This window comes from Orbicella franksi, chromosome 6 (assembly GCF_964199315.1).
Source record: "Orbicella franksi chromosome 6, jaOrbFran1.1, whole genome shotgun sequence".
Classification (NCBI taxonomy): domain Eukaryota; kingdom Metazoa; phylum Cnidaria; class Anthozoa; order Scleractinia; family Merulinidae; genus Orbicella; species Orbicella franksi.
Window position 1 is genome coordinate 16,143,730 of NC_138150.1, and position 15,605 is coordinate 16,159,334.

The following is a 15,605-nucleotide window of genomic DNA, read 5'->3' on the forward strand; positions in this document are numbered from 1 at the left end:
AAAATTGGAAATATTTGAATTCGCTCTAGTGCGACCCGGCTAATGTGGTTATCACAGGGACGTAAATTGCACGTCATCGAGAAAGCGACAGTAAAAAGACTCTAAACCAAACTGCTACCTGTAAAGAGTTTGATAATTCAGCGAGATATCGAAACGTATTATGTCACATTCCGGGGATTCCCCTGCCTCAATTGATTTGCATAATGACAGGCCGTCACGCGATCCTCATGTTTCTTGCTTACGCGACCACTCCACAAGTCTTACTGTTTACAAGATCTTGGATTTTTATTTCACTGTTTACAAAGACTGCACATAAAATGTACTTTCACAATTAAACGCTAAAACGGGTCTGATTCGTTCGCGTCACGACGACGAAACATTCTTGTGTACACACTGGTTTATGACCACGACCGGCTGTCTTTCTGTTACAAAAAGCGACATTTACAATCAAACAATTGTTTGCTACTTATCGCTACGTTAACTGTTCACAGAAAAAGTCATGATATGTTGCAAGGCAAACTGATAACAATTACAATTCTCATTTCTACAAATTGCTACACTTCAAAAGAAAACTAAAGAGAAAATTAAAGACGTCTTTATATTGTGCATTCTTGCTTGAGTTCTGTATTTCTAGAATGAAAAAGAAGAAAACTAATCAAATCTGTTCTTCTTCGTTGCTTGAATTATGTTTGTTAACCTGTGTGACTGGATATCTTAGTCACGCGATGTCTCAATGAATAATTCATGGTGATAGTTTTCTCTCTTCCTGTCTCTCTATCCTTCGCATTTCGATCGAGCTTGTCTTGTTTCGTTCTTTAAATTATGTTTGTTAACTAGTGACTGGATATGTTAGTCACGCGATGTCTCAATGGACAAAACAAGGACGATGCTTCTCTCTTCCTGTCTCTTTATCCTTCCTATTTCGCGATAAGGCATTCTTTTTTTTCGCAGTGAAAAACAGAACACTGGATCGCAGGTTATGTCCTTCCTCGTTTCAAGCCATTCCACCATTGCGTGACAAACAACGCTACCACAAAGAACTGAAAAGGCTGCCGTAGGAATATATAGAAAGCTTTTTGCTTCATCGGTCACGACCTTTGCTCAAGGATGAGTTATTTACAGGCCGGCAAAGTGGTGGATGGTGTATAGAATTTTAATAAATTACACAGCGCTGTCCGAAATGTTTAGAAGCTCAAAATTTTAGTGCTACAAAAACATATTCCTACTACGAATTATTCTAAGCACGAAATGGCACCTAGAGTAATGTCATTTTATTTACAACGAAAGCTTATTTACATATGTTTGAATTAAAATTTTGTCTGAGGGGTTACTGACATGTGAAAGAATCCGGACAAACGTCTTTTTAAACTGACAATCTACTACGGTCAATGTCGGCGTCATAAATTCTCCTTGCTTTTGACCGACACTACTACAAAGTGGCCCAAAAATTATCAGGCTGCAATGAAGCGTCAGAAATTTTATGGTACAGTCAGAACCCAACCAAACCAGACTGAAGTGTGCGCCACGGTTTATTTACTCGTTCGCGAGACTGGTCCTGCAACGTGGAGCGCGGGAGCGCGAGACATAATATTTTTAAGCACACATCGAGAAATAAACATTGTTATAACAAAATGAGTCGCAAGTCAAATTGAGACGAATGGGAAAGCAAAGCTAAATCAGAAATAAAAAAGTAAAACGTAACGGAGAAAGTAGAATCTTACGGTGCCGCACGGATTCAAGTCAAATTAGAGAAAGACAGGCAGGAGAGACAGGTTCTATAAATCGAGCCTATTCAAAACTTTTACAGTCAATAATTCACACTTCGATTTTTTTCAAATAAATTTCAAACTCACCCACTTGCTGCAGTTATCAAAACCGCTCATCATGTTCTGTAGGCCGCTTTTGAGATTTTTTCCCAGCTCCAGTCTTTCCCAGCGCTGTTCCTTTCTTCTCCCACAACTTTAACAACACCACTGTAATTATTCCACCGATCAATGCACCAAACATTGCACCTTTCAAAAATTCGTCAGTGGGAAACATTCTTTAAGTTTGTCCAGATCAAGCGCAAATCACACTGCACATTGTGAAAGATATTTGTGGCGAATCCTTGTCTCGATGAGTTTGAAGAGTTTTGCGGGCGCCATTTTGAGCAGAAGTACCCGCTAATTGGCTCCTTCCGTGTCACACCCCCGGTTTTACCCCCAATAAGCTTAGTGACCGGGCTCATGTTCGCCTTGGAAACGACAACGACAATCTTTACGACAAAGGTCGTATGTGCCACCATGCGGAAGAACGCAAGCCATAGGAGAGAGAGGGGCTGGTAACACGGAAATTTGCCAGAAAGAACTCGGCTTTAGTGTTGTCACCATCGCCGTTTTCTTTCGCCTTGATCTGTTGATATGTCTGAAAAGCTCGATGCAACCAAAAATATTTTGGAAGACTTTCCATCAGTCACCATACGATACACATTTCACGGCGGAGTTAATTATTGGGCTTATAATTAATTCTTATGACGGAAAAGATTTCCAATCCCAGGTTTCGCAATTTATATGCCCAGGTCGCACTAGAGCCAATTTTGTTTGTATAAGTAATAAATCTGTCAACAAGCAGCACAAAATAACTGCGACCCTCAGTTTCAAAAACTTGCCAAATTTTTGCGGATTGCCAAACTTTCGCCAATCTTCAAAGAAGCCGAAGTGCTGCCTCGGAGGCTTCAAAACTTTGGCAAAACAAACAATTTTGTTTTTTTTTTTTTTAACCATTTAACTGTCATATTTTTTAAAACAAGTCTAGATAAAATTACGGCGAGAAAACAATTTTGACGGCTCGTCCAGTTTGGCACGTGCAATGGCGGGACAAAATCATTTTTTACCCGGTCCATCTGATGCTTTTTACAAGTTATTTCAATGCAAGCGAGGAATATGAGCGGCGTTTTTATTCAGATTCCTATGACCCGTACCCTGGATCCGGTTACTGGCAGCAATTTGAAGAGAAGACTTCAGCGAGACAATCTTCTTCGATCGCAAGTGGCGCAAGCAACAACACAAAGCAAGCCAAGCAAAATCTGCTCGTCCAATTATGGGCCGAAAATCACGAGTTGCTGTAGAGCGGAGAGCCAAGAACATGAAGTTTGGAGAAAAATCTGCGAAGAATTTAACTCTCGCATGGAACCTAACAAAATACTTAATTGAGAAATTTAGATCTTGTGACGTATATTTCAATCAGTAACGTTTTGGTTTCAACATGTTGGTCTACTGCGACCACTGCCAAAATTTGGTACTTGCGAAAATGTTGCCAATTTTTTCCCTCGCCAAAAATTGGAAATATTTGAATTCGCTCTAATGCGACTCGGCTAATGTGGTTATCATAGCGACGTAAATTGCACGTCATCGAGAAAGCGACAGTAAAAAGACTCTAAACCAAACTGCTACCTGTAAAGAGTTTGATAATTCAGCGAGATATCGAAACGTATTATGTCACATTCCGGGGATTCCCCTGCCTCACTTGATTTGCATAATGACAGGCCGTCACGCGATCCTCATGTTTCTTGCTTACGCGACCACTCCACAAGTCTTACTGCTTACAAGATCTTGGATTTTTATTTCACTGTTTACAAAGACTGCACATAAAATGTACTTTCACAATTAAACGCTAAAACGGGTCTGATTCGTTCGCGTCACGACGACGAAACATTCTTGTGTACACACTGGTTTATGACCACGACCGGCTGTCTTTCTATTATAAAAAGCGACATTTACAATCAAACAATTGTTTGCTACTTATCGCTACGTTAACTGTTCACAGAAAAAGTCATGATATGTTGCAAGGCAAACTGATAACAATTACAATTCTCATTTCTACAAATTGCTACACTTCAAAAGAAAACTAAAGAGAAAATTAAAGACGTCTTGTGTATTGTGCATTCTTGCTTGAGTTCTAGAATGAAAAAGAAGAAAACTAATCAAATCTGTTCTTCTTCGTTGCTTGAATTATGTTTGTTAACCTGTGTGACTGGATATGTTAGTCACGCAATGTCTCAATGAATAATTCAAGGCGATAGTTCTGTCTTCCTGTCTCTTTATCCCTCCCACTTCGATCGAGCTTGTCTTGTTTCGTTCTTTAAATTATGTTTGTTAACTAGTGACTGGATATGTTAGTCACGCGATGTCTCAATGGACAAAACAAGGACGGTACTTCTCTCTTCCTGTCTCTTTATCCTTCCTATTTCGCGATCAGGCATTCCTTTTTTTCGCAGTGAAAAACAGAACACTGAATCGCAGGTTGTGTCCTTCCTCGTTTCAAGCCATTCCACCAATGCGTAACAAACAACGCTATCCACAAAGAACTGAAAAGGCTGCCGTAGGAATATATGGAAAGCTTTTTGCTTCATCGGTCACGACCTTTGCTCAAGGATGAGTTACTTACAGACCGACAAAGTGGTGAATGGTGGAAAGAATTTTGATAAATAACACAGCACTGTCCGAAATGTTTAGAAGCTCAAAATTTTAGTGCTACGAAAACATATTCCTACTACGAATTATTCTACGCACGAAATAGCACCTAGGGTAATGTCGGATTAACTTACTACGAAAGCTAAATATACTCTATTTGCTACCCAAATTCGAATTATGCAAAATTTAGTCTGAGGGGTTACTGACATACGAAAGAATCCGGACAAACTTTTTAAAAACTGACAATGTACTACGGTCAATGTCGGCGTCATAAATTCTCCTTGATTTTGACCGACACTACTACAGAGTGGCCCAAAAATGATTAGGCTGCAATGAAACGTCAGAAATTTCACGGTACAGTCAGAACCCAAACAGACTGAAGTGTGCGCCTCGATTTATTTACTTTTCATGTTGGCAGGACGGGTCCCGCATCGTGGAGCGCGATCACGAAACATAACATATTTAAACACGCATCGAGAAATAAACATTGTTTATAACAGAATGAGTCGCACGTCAAATTGAAACGAACGGGAAAGCAAAGCTAGATCATAAAAAAAAAGTAAACCGTAAACGGAGAAAGTAAAATCTTACGGTGCCGCACGGATTCAAGTCAAATTTGAGAAAGACAAACAGGAAAGACTGGTTCCAGAAATCGAGCCTACATTGTATTCAAAACTTTTACAGTCAATAATTCACACTTCGATTTTTTCAAATTAATTTCAAACTCACCCACTTACTGCAGTTATCAAAACCGCTCATCATGTTCTGTAGGCCGCTTTTGAGATTTTTTCTCAGCTCCAGTCTTTCCCAACGCTGTTCCTTTCTTTTTCCACAACTCCAACAACACCACTGTAATTATTCCACCGATCACTGCACCAAACATTGCACCTTTCAAAAATTCGTCAGTAGGAAACATTCTTTTAGTTTGTCCAGATCAAGCGCATATCACACCGCACACTGGAAGAGATTTGAAGTAAATCCCCGGATTCAAAATTGCACGATGAGGTTGCCTTGCTTCATGCGCACTTCTTGTTGGCCATGTTGTAGAAATCGGGTCGCTAATTGGCTCCTTTCGTGTTCACGCCCCCAGTTTTACCCCCAATATGCTTAGTGACCGGGCCCATGTTGTTTACATTATTGTGGCGGCTATTTTTACCATGAGCTATTGTGGTGGCTGTTCTTACATGCCATTGGTAATTGTGAAGCGCCGGGCTTCATGAATATTCCAAGTTACCGATACTTGATTGGTGATTTGAATGTCTTGACAGTTAACCAAGCGACGACAGTCCGTCAAACTGAGTGGTAACTGATGAATTTAACCACCTAAAAATTAGTCCAAGACGCATTCTTCAAACTGGTCACACTCTACTGCCATCTCCAAGCTGTAGGTGCTTCATCGATCCAAACTACTCCAGGATTTTTCTTGAAGAGTTCAGCCGGAGGTCCGAAGTACACAAACACAAACCGTTCGGATCTGCGTTCGGATGATAACATCACATTCACTGGCCAAAATACCATCATTTCCGCCGTGCTTTCAGCGACAACAGAAGCCCTTGCTGTAACACACCACGGACGCGACTGGCTAGGACTTCATTGTGTCAAATCACTCGATGTCAGTAACTCTTTATGTATGATAACTTTAGTTTACAAACCGTAACAGTCGTCAGTCAGCGATACTTCGTAGGTATCAATGAATAAACAGATAGAAAATTACGAAAATTTAGTTCCAACTGGCGAAGGACATTACTCGCTTTACTGAGATCTGAAAAATAAACTACACTTTGATACTGTAGTGAGCAGATTAGCAAGGTCCGGTTCAGAATGACTTCATCTTCATTGTCCCGACAAAAAATCTTTTTGAGTAGGAATTAAAGGCATACCTTTGATGCGTGAGTTTATAGTACTGACTTTTCATTCGAGTTACGCTAAAGTATGATTATCATAATAAAGAAACCCGTACTGACGCTGATTAAAAATTATTATCGTAACAGGTAACTTCACCACTAGCCACAGTGTTTTATTACGAGACTGTGGTGGTTCACAACGTATGTCTAAAATTAACGACATAAACTGCTATCTTTAGTCAACATCACAAGATCTATCTCTGTCTGTCTGTCAAAAACACGGCATAATTTCAAAAGCCATGACAGAACTCTTCAGTGTGAGGAACCTTTCAGGCAAACATGATACAAGGAAAACAATAAGTTTCGCAAACAAGAACAAGACAGTACAACAAACCCGTTATAGAATAATATACCAACCTCTTACTAATGCGTTAAATTGCGCGACATTTTTTTCGAAATTACAGTGAAGAAAATATCCCTCACGATAACAACGAAACACTTCGTCCAGTTGACGAAGCACTATAAAAAATATGTTTGGATTAAACTGCAACAAATGTTTCGCTTTCTCAAGTTGCTGCGTACACTTGTTTTCCACTTGTTTTCCGTGAATGGCTTTGGTAACAATCCAGACTTGCCACAAGTCCGTAACTTATTAATCTCCCTCGAGCGAAGCGAGAGGTTAATCTTCGACCTACGAAGTTGCGAGCGAACGGCGAAACCAACGAGCCAAGGAAAAATTATTGGAAAGGACTTTTAGAAAGTCTAGTAACAATCTTGTGAGAGTTGAACACTTGATTCAAATAACTGATTCATTTTGGAGAAGCAAAACAGCCTGTAATACATAACATAACCACGTTCTCGTATAAAATAAAAAAAATCTGCAACCACAGCACTGCTTAGGGCGTAATGCTGATTACACTTCACCTTTTACGCCATTGTCAACATTTCAATTCTCCTTAATGTTTACTATACATTCCTTACAAAACTAGTTAGGAGAATATCTGTAACCTGTGAAAGCACCAGGATTTCTCCGCTAGTTGCGAAAAAAACCGTGAAAGAAAAAACTGTTTTCACAGAGTAGATACATGTAAGTGAATTGTATTCGTGTCGAAGTCTTCGAACATGAAAACAAACACCAACATTAACATTTCTCATTACAGTGTCAATATATTATCAAACAAACTGGTGACGGGAATAAAGAAATTCATCAACTTGCACATTGCCTTGATGTACTTCAACATTCTCCTCACTAATATTAAGACATTAGTATGGCAAATAGCAGAGAGAATTCAATTTTTCACTTACCTTGCAGTAGCTGTTGTGTCCTTCTTTGCAGTTCGTTCAATTTACTGAGCACAATTTGCCAGTGTCTGTAGCATTTGTAAACTTCCTGCCACGAGGAATCATCCTTCAGATTATAACTTCGAGTAACAACAGCATTGGTAAGCATTACCAGTTTTTCATGATCTTCAAGAAGTCCGTTAGCTTTGTCCTGGGTTTTGTTGTGAGTAGAAACATTCCCCACATCAAACTCTGTTTCAAGACGTTCGACAAAATGTTCACATGGCCAAGGTTTGTCGTCTTTTTGCACGATCTTTCCCAGTTCAGAATACAGCCTTGTGCTTGTTGACTTCAGCTTACGGTATTTAGCAGGTAATGTAAACTCTGCATTTTCAGCAAAAGGATCGAGCCAGGCTTCTTTCTCCGCTTGGAAAACTCGTTCGTCTGATTAGACTGGTGATCCAGCTTACCCAACACAGAGGACTGGCCTGGTCTCCCTGTGACACTTTTCGGATTACCCAATCCATCATTGAGTGTTAACTGCTTCGTATTATCGACTTGTAATTTCCTCCCTTGGGATTCTCTAGAACACTCGGTAGATTCGTTCACATTGTCAGTCTTCTCAGAGACTCGTGAATCTTTCTCTGACGACAAAGCAATTTGTAAATCATGATGTGATTCTGGCTCAGAATGAGTTCTTGTGTTGCTGTCCTCTTCTTCAAGATTTAAATTCTCAGCTGCTGCCAACCTCCGTGTGGCCTTGTCAGTGGGTCCTGCTTCAGTCCTTGAAGAAATATGTCCTGAAAAACATAGCTAAACTTCACATTTAATGCCCCGGGGATACTCTACAAACTGTTACACAGGTAAGCTCTGCACCGAGGTCCAACCCGTTACCCTTTTGTATACCATTTTGAAAGAAAAGGCACACCTTTTGTATACCTTTAATTAAAAAAGGTACCCCGTTCACATGCTTTCATAACCAGCCTATATTATGAACAAGTTGTCAAAAAAAGGAAATCTTGTCATTTTCATGTAATATATCAAATGATTCAGCCGTAAAGTGCATCTATTTGAATATATTTTTATTAAAGACCCTTTTAAATACATAAATGACAGATTCCACTACCCTGCCATAAACCTCAACTTACGAAATCCCTAGCCTTTAATATACCGAAAGCCTGATAAAGGTACCCTTTTTTGGTGGAGCCTCCCCATATCAGAAATAGTTGGAGGTATACTTTCTTCTTTTCGTGGGAGAGCTGAATCTTTCTAAGTCATCTCTTGAGAGGTCTATTCAATATTAATGAGGCACGTGCATGAGGGCTGTCCCTGAGAAATTTCATGCAGACTCTTTCTCGACATTTGTTCCTTCAATGGACCTCTCAAGAGGCGACTGGGAACAAGTCAGGTAGCAGAACATGTTATATGAAACTTGCAAACGAATCTTTGATATTGGTTAATTGTCGCAGAGTCAATCTGTTATTATTTGATTATATATGGCTTAACTGTTCATAAATATATCTCATTCTTGTCCATCATCAACCACCACTATGTTAAACCTCCATTCCACTTTGCTAAAATACAAACTAAGAATATTCTCTGCTTGATCAAGAGCCAACATTCAAAAAGCCATTTGGAACTTTCTCATTAAGACTGTCCAGCCAGGGGGAGCACAGCTTTTATCACGGAGCTACTTGTAGCTGTATAACGATTTGGGTTTTTTGTAAGTCTGACCTTAATGCAGACCAGCAGTGACCATTCTCCTTATTATAGAAACAATGCATAAGAATACAGAGGGACCCAAAAGAAAATAAATAAGAATTCTACCAGGAAGAAAGCAAATCCCCCACTTCATGGTTGGCAATTCCCACCCCATGCCGACTTTCTGCCCCCTTCCCAAATGACGATGACATTACCTTGCTTTCTGGACACAGCTTTTGAATCAGTTCCATTCTTTTTACTTAGATTCAAAGCACTGTCTAGGTACATCTTAGCAGACCCCCGTGAGCTTGTGGGTCGCATGAGGGACTTTGCCGAGGAGGGTCTCCCACATGATGTACTGTAAGTGCTCTTTATGGCAGGCTTCTGTGTCACAGGTTTTCTGATGGGTGCAGACTGTTTAGGCTGAGGTTTGGAAGCCTTTGGAAGAGTTTGCTTTGCTGTACGTTGCATTGGTTGCTTCTGGGGAGCCTCTGAAATGTTAATAAGCAAGAAACTTTAACCTTTAGGTGTTTGTCTCCATGCAGGAGTATAAATGGGTACTAGAAGTTGTTAAGGAAGCCGTCCAAAATACTGGTGTTAATCTGTGATGGACTAGCAGCTCATTCAAGAGTACTAGCAAGACTTCTAGCTTACTCCAATAAAAAGATTGCCACAAAGGTGCAATTTCTAGGATTGGACTGCAATGTACTGCTCACTGGATCACGTTGTAAAATATGTCCAGAGATATAAAGAAGAGAAAGAAATGGCTGCATGAAACCTCCAGTTGAGGCACATCTTTGCCATTTTCTCTTCCTAATGCTTTTTCAAATATTCGTTGTTCACAAAGATCTGTCCCAAAATGGACTACAACCCCAACTGTGATCTATTTTTGTACTTACTGGTGGTGACAGCAAGAGGCTTTTTGGATATCTTCTTCTTCTGGTCTGCTTTGGAAGTACCTTCATCAATCTTTGAGATTAATCAGAAACCCCAGATTCAAGGATACTGGAATTTTACAGAGGTCCCCATTCTGGCATTGGAAGTGCTAATTTCTACATACCTTTGTCTGTATGTCCCTTGCTTTTTGTGCCTTGGCTAGCTAACTTTCAAGTGCTGCTAAATCTTGCTCCTCAGTTTCCTTTCCTACAATAAAAGCAAATAGTTAAGTATGAATTAAAGGTGCTGTGACAAGGGTTGTGGGCCCTGATAGTCTACCCCTGACAGTCTGCAAAGTGCAATAAAATTGGGTAAAGGTAAAGTCTGCATATGAGCCAAGTGGCTCATCAGGCTCAAGCTTATCCCGGTTTCAGTAGCATGAAGTGACTAGGAGTGTTTCTACCCCCCTTGATGGGATGCTAGTCCATCGCAGGTTTACCCCCAGCATTAACTTCGCTGCTACCCATTTATACACTTACGTGGAGAGAGGCACTGTGAGAGTTAAGTGCCTTGCCAAGAATACAACACAATCTCCCTAGCCAGGGTTCGAACCCACACTGCTCAATCCGGAGTCCAGCACACTAACCATGAGACCGCCGCGCCTCCCAAAATTGGGCATAGAGAAAAAAACAGTGTTTGCATAGCAGGCATAGTAAGATCTCAAACTCATTCAAGACTTCAATACAGATTTTGGAACATGCCTCTGAAACAGACATTCTGAGCTTTCACGATCCTGTGTTTAAGCTATGAATTTCAAATACCCAGCACTTCAAGCAATGCTCGATAATACTGTAAACCTCTGACTTTAGTTTGGTGCAATGGGGGGATCAAAGAGAGACTCATTCCAGTCTCCAATGCAGTAATTATTACATCTTCACGTCACCTCTCAGAGTGTAAACTAATAGCTAAATAAAACACCTTAAACTCAGTTCTCACCATTGATTTCAATTTCTGTGTCTCCTGTGATGGGTCCTCCACCCTTCATAGTTTGTGACTGTCCAGTGCCACTTGCAGTTTGTTCATCTTGTTTAACCATTTTAGATATCAATGGCCTTCACATAACCCAAACATTTCAATTAAAAAGCACAATTTTGGAAATTAGAGAAAGTTGATTTGATATGGTAAGAGGGAATGAAAGGGTGTTAAGGAGAGGCTTGGAAATTTTTTGTCGAAACTCCAAAACCTCCAAAGGGAGGCTCTCAAAACACACTGAGTTTACACAGGGGCTTGCATTATTTTACCTCCAACAATACCAATATCAAGCTGAATACATTGTACATGTATACAGTCTCAGTAATTTCTACAATGATGTCTATTAACCTTCGATCCCTATCAAGAATGTTTTTATATTATTTTAAAATAAATTATTATACTCATGACAATACACCATAACACCAGTATACAGCCCACCACCTCATTACCAGGGTCTGTTTTCTTCCCACCCCTAAAAGTGAGAGACAGCACCCGGAAGTGTAGCAGCTCCTGTGGGCTTCTAATTCTATTTGTCATCTAAGTGTAGCAGCTGTTATTGTTATTGTTTTGGGGATGAGGGCATTGTTTGTGTTGTTTGTTCTACTGTTCTGTCAAAGGGTATGGTGCCATTCATGTGAGACCCAGAACACCAGGAGAGGAGAAGAGACCCTGAGAACAAGGTTGTACATCCTACATGTTTTGAATGCATTTTGAATGTCTCTACAAATTTGCCTGGTCAGCACATTGTGCAGGTTTTCCTTAAAGAGAATAGTGGGAGGGGTTAAGGCTGGTTTTTACCACAGTTGATGTCAGAGTCGGAGTCGTAAGAGAGCTTATGGCCTAAAAAAAATTAAAAAACCAGAGTCATAAGCAGAGTCATGAGTTCGACAGAATCTGAGCCAGAAAAATCAGAACACTTCCATTTCTTCTGATTCGACCTAAAACTCCATCGCATATGATCCGGTGAAAACTGGATTGTCAGAGTAGGAAGCAGAAGCGGAAGAACCAACCAGTCATAAGCAGAATTGTAAGAAATGGAAACTTCTGATTCTTCCGATTCCGATTCCGTCGAGCTTATGACTCGATGGGTGTTCAGCTTCCAACTGCATCCGTTTAATTTTCACTACATCATATCTCTCTACGCTTCTCATTACCAATCCGACTACGACTCCGTCGCTAGTGAAAACAAGCCTTTAATGATAAGTTGCCTTGCTACAAGGGAAGTCGGGCGACAACTGTCACAGCAACAATTGCTGTATTTTTGGTTAAAACAGTGCTTAAAGATTGTAACCAAATGTTTCTAGGACAACAAGATGCAGATAGCAAGGGATGTCTTTTAGTTGCTTTTCAAGAATCACACATTTTTGCCCTCATCATGTGTCACGCGTAAACCCTTTGTCACCTTTTGACGTGTTAGGTTGCAAATCCAAATCGCTGTGCATACCTCTTTTGTTAATTCAAGTCAAGTTATTTTCTTTTAAGCTAAGATCATTATTGTTTGCCTCCATAAGCACTGATAAGGTAAATTTCTAATTTACATGAAGATTCCCCAAAACAAATCAACGTACTTTGGTGTTAGCAGATTTCGACATTGCTGAACACAACATTCATTTTCCTTTCGTCTCTGCAAACAGAGCTTGTGTGCCTTTGTTATTTGCTCCTCAAGGCTTATTAAGAATAAATGAAATACAGTTAAGGTTCATTGAATCAGCAAACTATAACCTGTGACGACAATTATTCAACTTACATCTTGAAGACTTGACAAACATCCTCATTCTTCGTGTCTGAATTTGCCGCCTTGACAGCCATGTTGTTTCCATGGGATAAGCCACTGACTATACTGCAGACTCAACATAGGCCCAACATATTCTCGAATATTCGCTCGCAGACGGTTCGCGACTGGTCTAAACGAGTCACGTGACTGAATACACCTTAGCTAAAACTGAAGAATATCCACTAGGGCTTTTAAGTATAATCATAGTTAATAGAGAATTGTTATGAAACCCGACAAATTTCTTTGTTGACTATGGTATAATCTAAGCGCACTTGGAACCTAACTTTGAGTGTGAAGGGGTAAAATGTAGTTCAAAGAAGCCGCAAGAGAGTGAGTGAGTGAGTGAGAACTTTATTGAGAACACACTTGACCAATAGGAAATGGAAGCCAACTGAAAGTGATGTGCAGAGATTCTGATGAACGGACCGATAAACAACTTGCCACCTGAGATCGAATCATGGGATGGCTGGAGTTTGGAGAACTCCATGGAACATAGTTTTATTTGAATTTCATTTCCAGAGACAGCCTAAACCATCGCTTTTCATATCATCCGATACCAAATACGGACCTGCAAATTGCAAACAAGCTACTGTTGCAACCAGATCATTTCTTTGTACCCGACCAACTCCGTTGAACATTGGACGAGTCAAACGGAAATGCATTTCCCATATAGGATCCATGTCTCGGTTTGCTAAAGTCCCACGCGTTGTTCAGCCATTCTAGAGAAAAACAAAAGATGCCGCTTGTTCTTTTGTGTTGCTGCTATGCACTCGTTAACATAAAAGTTCCTATATGTATTTCTTGTAAAGTTAAAACCCTTTGAGTTAAAAGAAAAGACAAATTTAAAAAAAAACAAAAAACAAAAAACTACAAAATACTCTCTTCCTTTGCAAAGGCCTGACTATTTTACAGCCGAACTATCGTATTTGTGAAAAAATATTTCATGGCTTTTGCATACTTTGTCATAATGTGTGAAGTCAAGTTTTCTAAAGTGTGACTTGGATTTTCAAGTGCACTTGAGTCAAGCGCTTACTTGAAACTAACTCACTTAGCTTCTGGTGTGAAGCCAACAAAATTAATATCCTTGTGATCGATATTCCCCAATTTTCAAGATTCCTCGTGTTTCGAAAAACTTTTGAACGATAATAAACAAAATAGCCCATATCTGACTTAAAAAAATTGCTCCTTGGAAGCTATCTTGGAAGCACTTGGAAACACTTTGTCCTTTGAAGCTCACTTCGCTCTCAGAAAACTGTTCGCTTCTCGTCCGAGCATATCTTCGTGCCAAATAGACTCTGTTGTTTACATAAATGATCATTGTCTGACTGTCTAGCCTGCAAGCAAGCTGTCTTGGCAGCTCTCCATGTAGGGACTGGCTCGCCAAAAAGCGAACCATAGCTCGACCAAACTCGCTGCCGAAGCAAACCAAAAAGGTACGATTAGATATGAATATGCCGTTAACACCTTTTATGTCCGCCAGTGGTTGAAAGCTGGGTAGAAAGGGGGAAATGGAAATGGTAATTTACGTGCGTTTAGTTGGTTTTTTGGTGTTTTTCTTTTCGTCCTGGGAATCTTGTATACTATTCAACGAGTGAACAAGTGTGGGGTACATATTAAGTGTAATCCCGTTCTTCTAAGCTTCGTTTTTCCTAGCCTCCCAATAACTTGATCTGAACTGAAGTGGTTTCTCTTCCATCAGTCGAACACTGTAATTTTACTCCTGATTTCCTGAACTAACCGATTTTTCAAACCAATTTTCGTTTCCCTCGGAGGTTCGAAACTCGGAATTCCAAAGTAAGTATATTTTTATCGCTGCATGAGATCACTTTTTAGTAAGTGTAGGCCTTGGTACTGCGTATTTCGCTTTTGGCTCACCTTGGGTTTTTGATTCTGAGCAACACCAAAGATAGGAAACAGAAAATTCAGCGTCTGGAAATCTATAGCTAATGAAAAATTTACTTCAGAGTTCTTGTGTTTTTATTTTTAATGTGTAACCAACATTAACAGCCACTTTTCGGGGACAAAGGCAATTGCCGCGTTGGGAGACGATGATAAGAATTAAATGCAATACTTCAGTATTAATAAGATACCGTAGAATTCCGAAACTAACGGCGCCCGTTACTTTCGGATTTAGCAGCCAAAAGAGGCCGCTACTTTCGGATAGCCGTTATTTTCGGTTAAAAATAGTTTGTACAGTGACAGTCGTTTCAGATAGAGCGGACGCGTAACAAATGAAATTAAAAGTTCCGTTTACTTATGTTCCTAACTACCCACATAAATAAAGCAGACTGCATAAACAAAAAAGGCCCTAAACGTTGGTACTGTAAGGCGAAAGTATTGTATCGCGTTATATCGCAATGCAACTGATTACGTAACAGTATATCATTTGACCCTGCTGCTAGAGAAATACACCTCATAAATCATAGTTTCAAGAAAAATTCAGTTAAGTTCGAAATAAAATAACAGATAACTCTTCAAGTTGTTCATGATTAGTCGTGCAGTCAGGCTGCTCCATCCGCACTGCGCTTGAGATGAGTTTCTCTTTTGGTAGGCCACTACTTTTGGGTGGGCCGTTACTTTCGGAGTTTAACAGGAAGGTAAAAAGATAACGTTACTTTCGGGGAGCCGTAATTTTTTTTGGGCGGG

The 15,605-nt window shown here is 40.0% G+C and overlaps 1 protein-coding gene, 1 long non-coding RNA gene and 1 pseudogene across 3 annotated transcripts in view; 1 reads left to right on the plus strand and 2 right to left on the minus strand.

Annotated features, from left to right (window-relative positions):
- The window catches only part of LOC145490478 (uncharacterized), a 29,619-nt pseudogene extending 18,370 nt beyond the window's left edge, over positions 1-11,249 (minus strand). The window contains exons 1-5 of the transcript XR_014049703.1: positions 11,150-11,249; positions 10,338-10,438; positions 10,177-10,246; positions 9,493-9,768; positions 7,601-8,376 (exon numbers count right to left, since the gene is read on the minus strand). The product of XR_014049703.1 is annotated as an uncharacterized LOC145490478 (transcript). The remainder of the gene's footprint in view (positions 1-7,600; positions 8,377-9,492; positions 9,769-10,176; positions 10,247-10,337; positions 10,439-11,149) is intronic.
- The window catches only part of LOC145491002 (kelch-like protein 2), a 167,416-nt gene that overhangs the window by 10,766 nt on the left and 141,045 nt on the right, over positions 1-15,605 (plus strand). The window lies entirely within an intron of this gene.
- On the minus strand, positions 11,173-15,603 carry LOC145491068 (uncharacterized). The gene is made up of 3 exons (XR_014049767.1): positions 12,933-15,603; positions 12,754-12,852; positions 11,173-12,025 (listed from the first exon to the last, which is right to left on the minus strand). It is a non-coding gene; the product is annotated as an uncharacterized LOC145491068 (long non-coding RNA).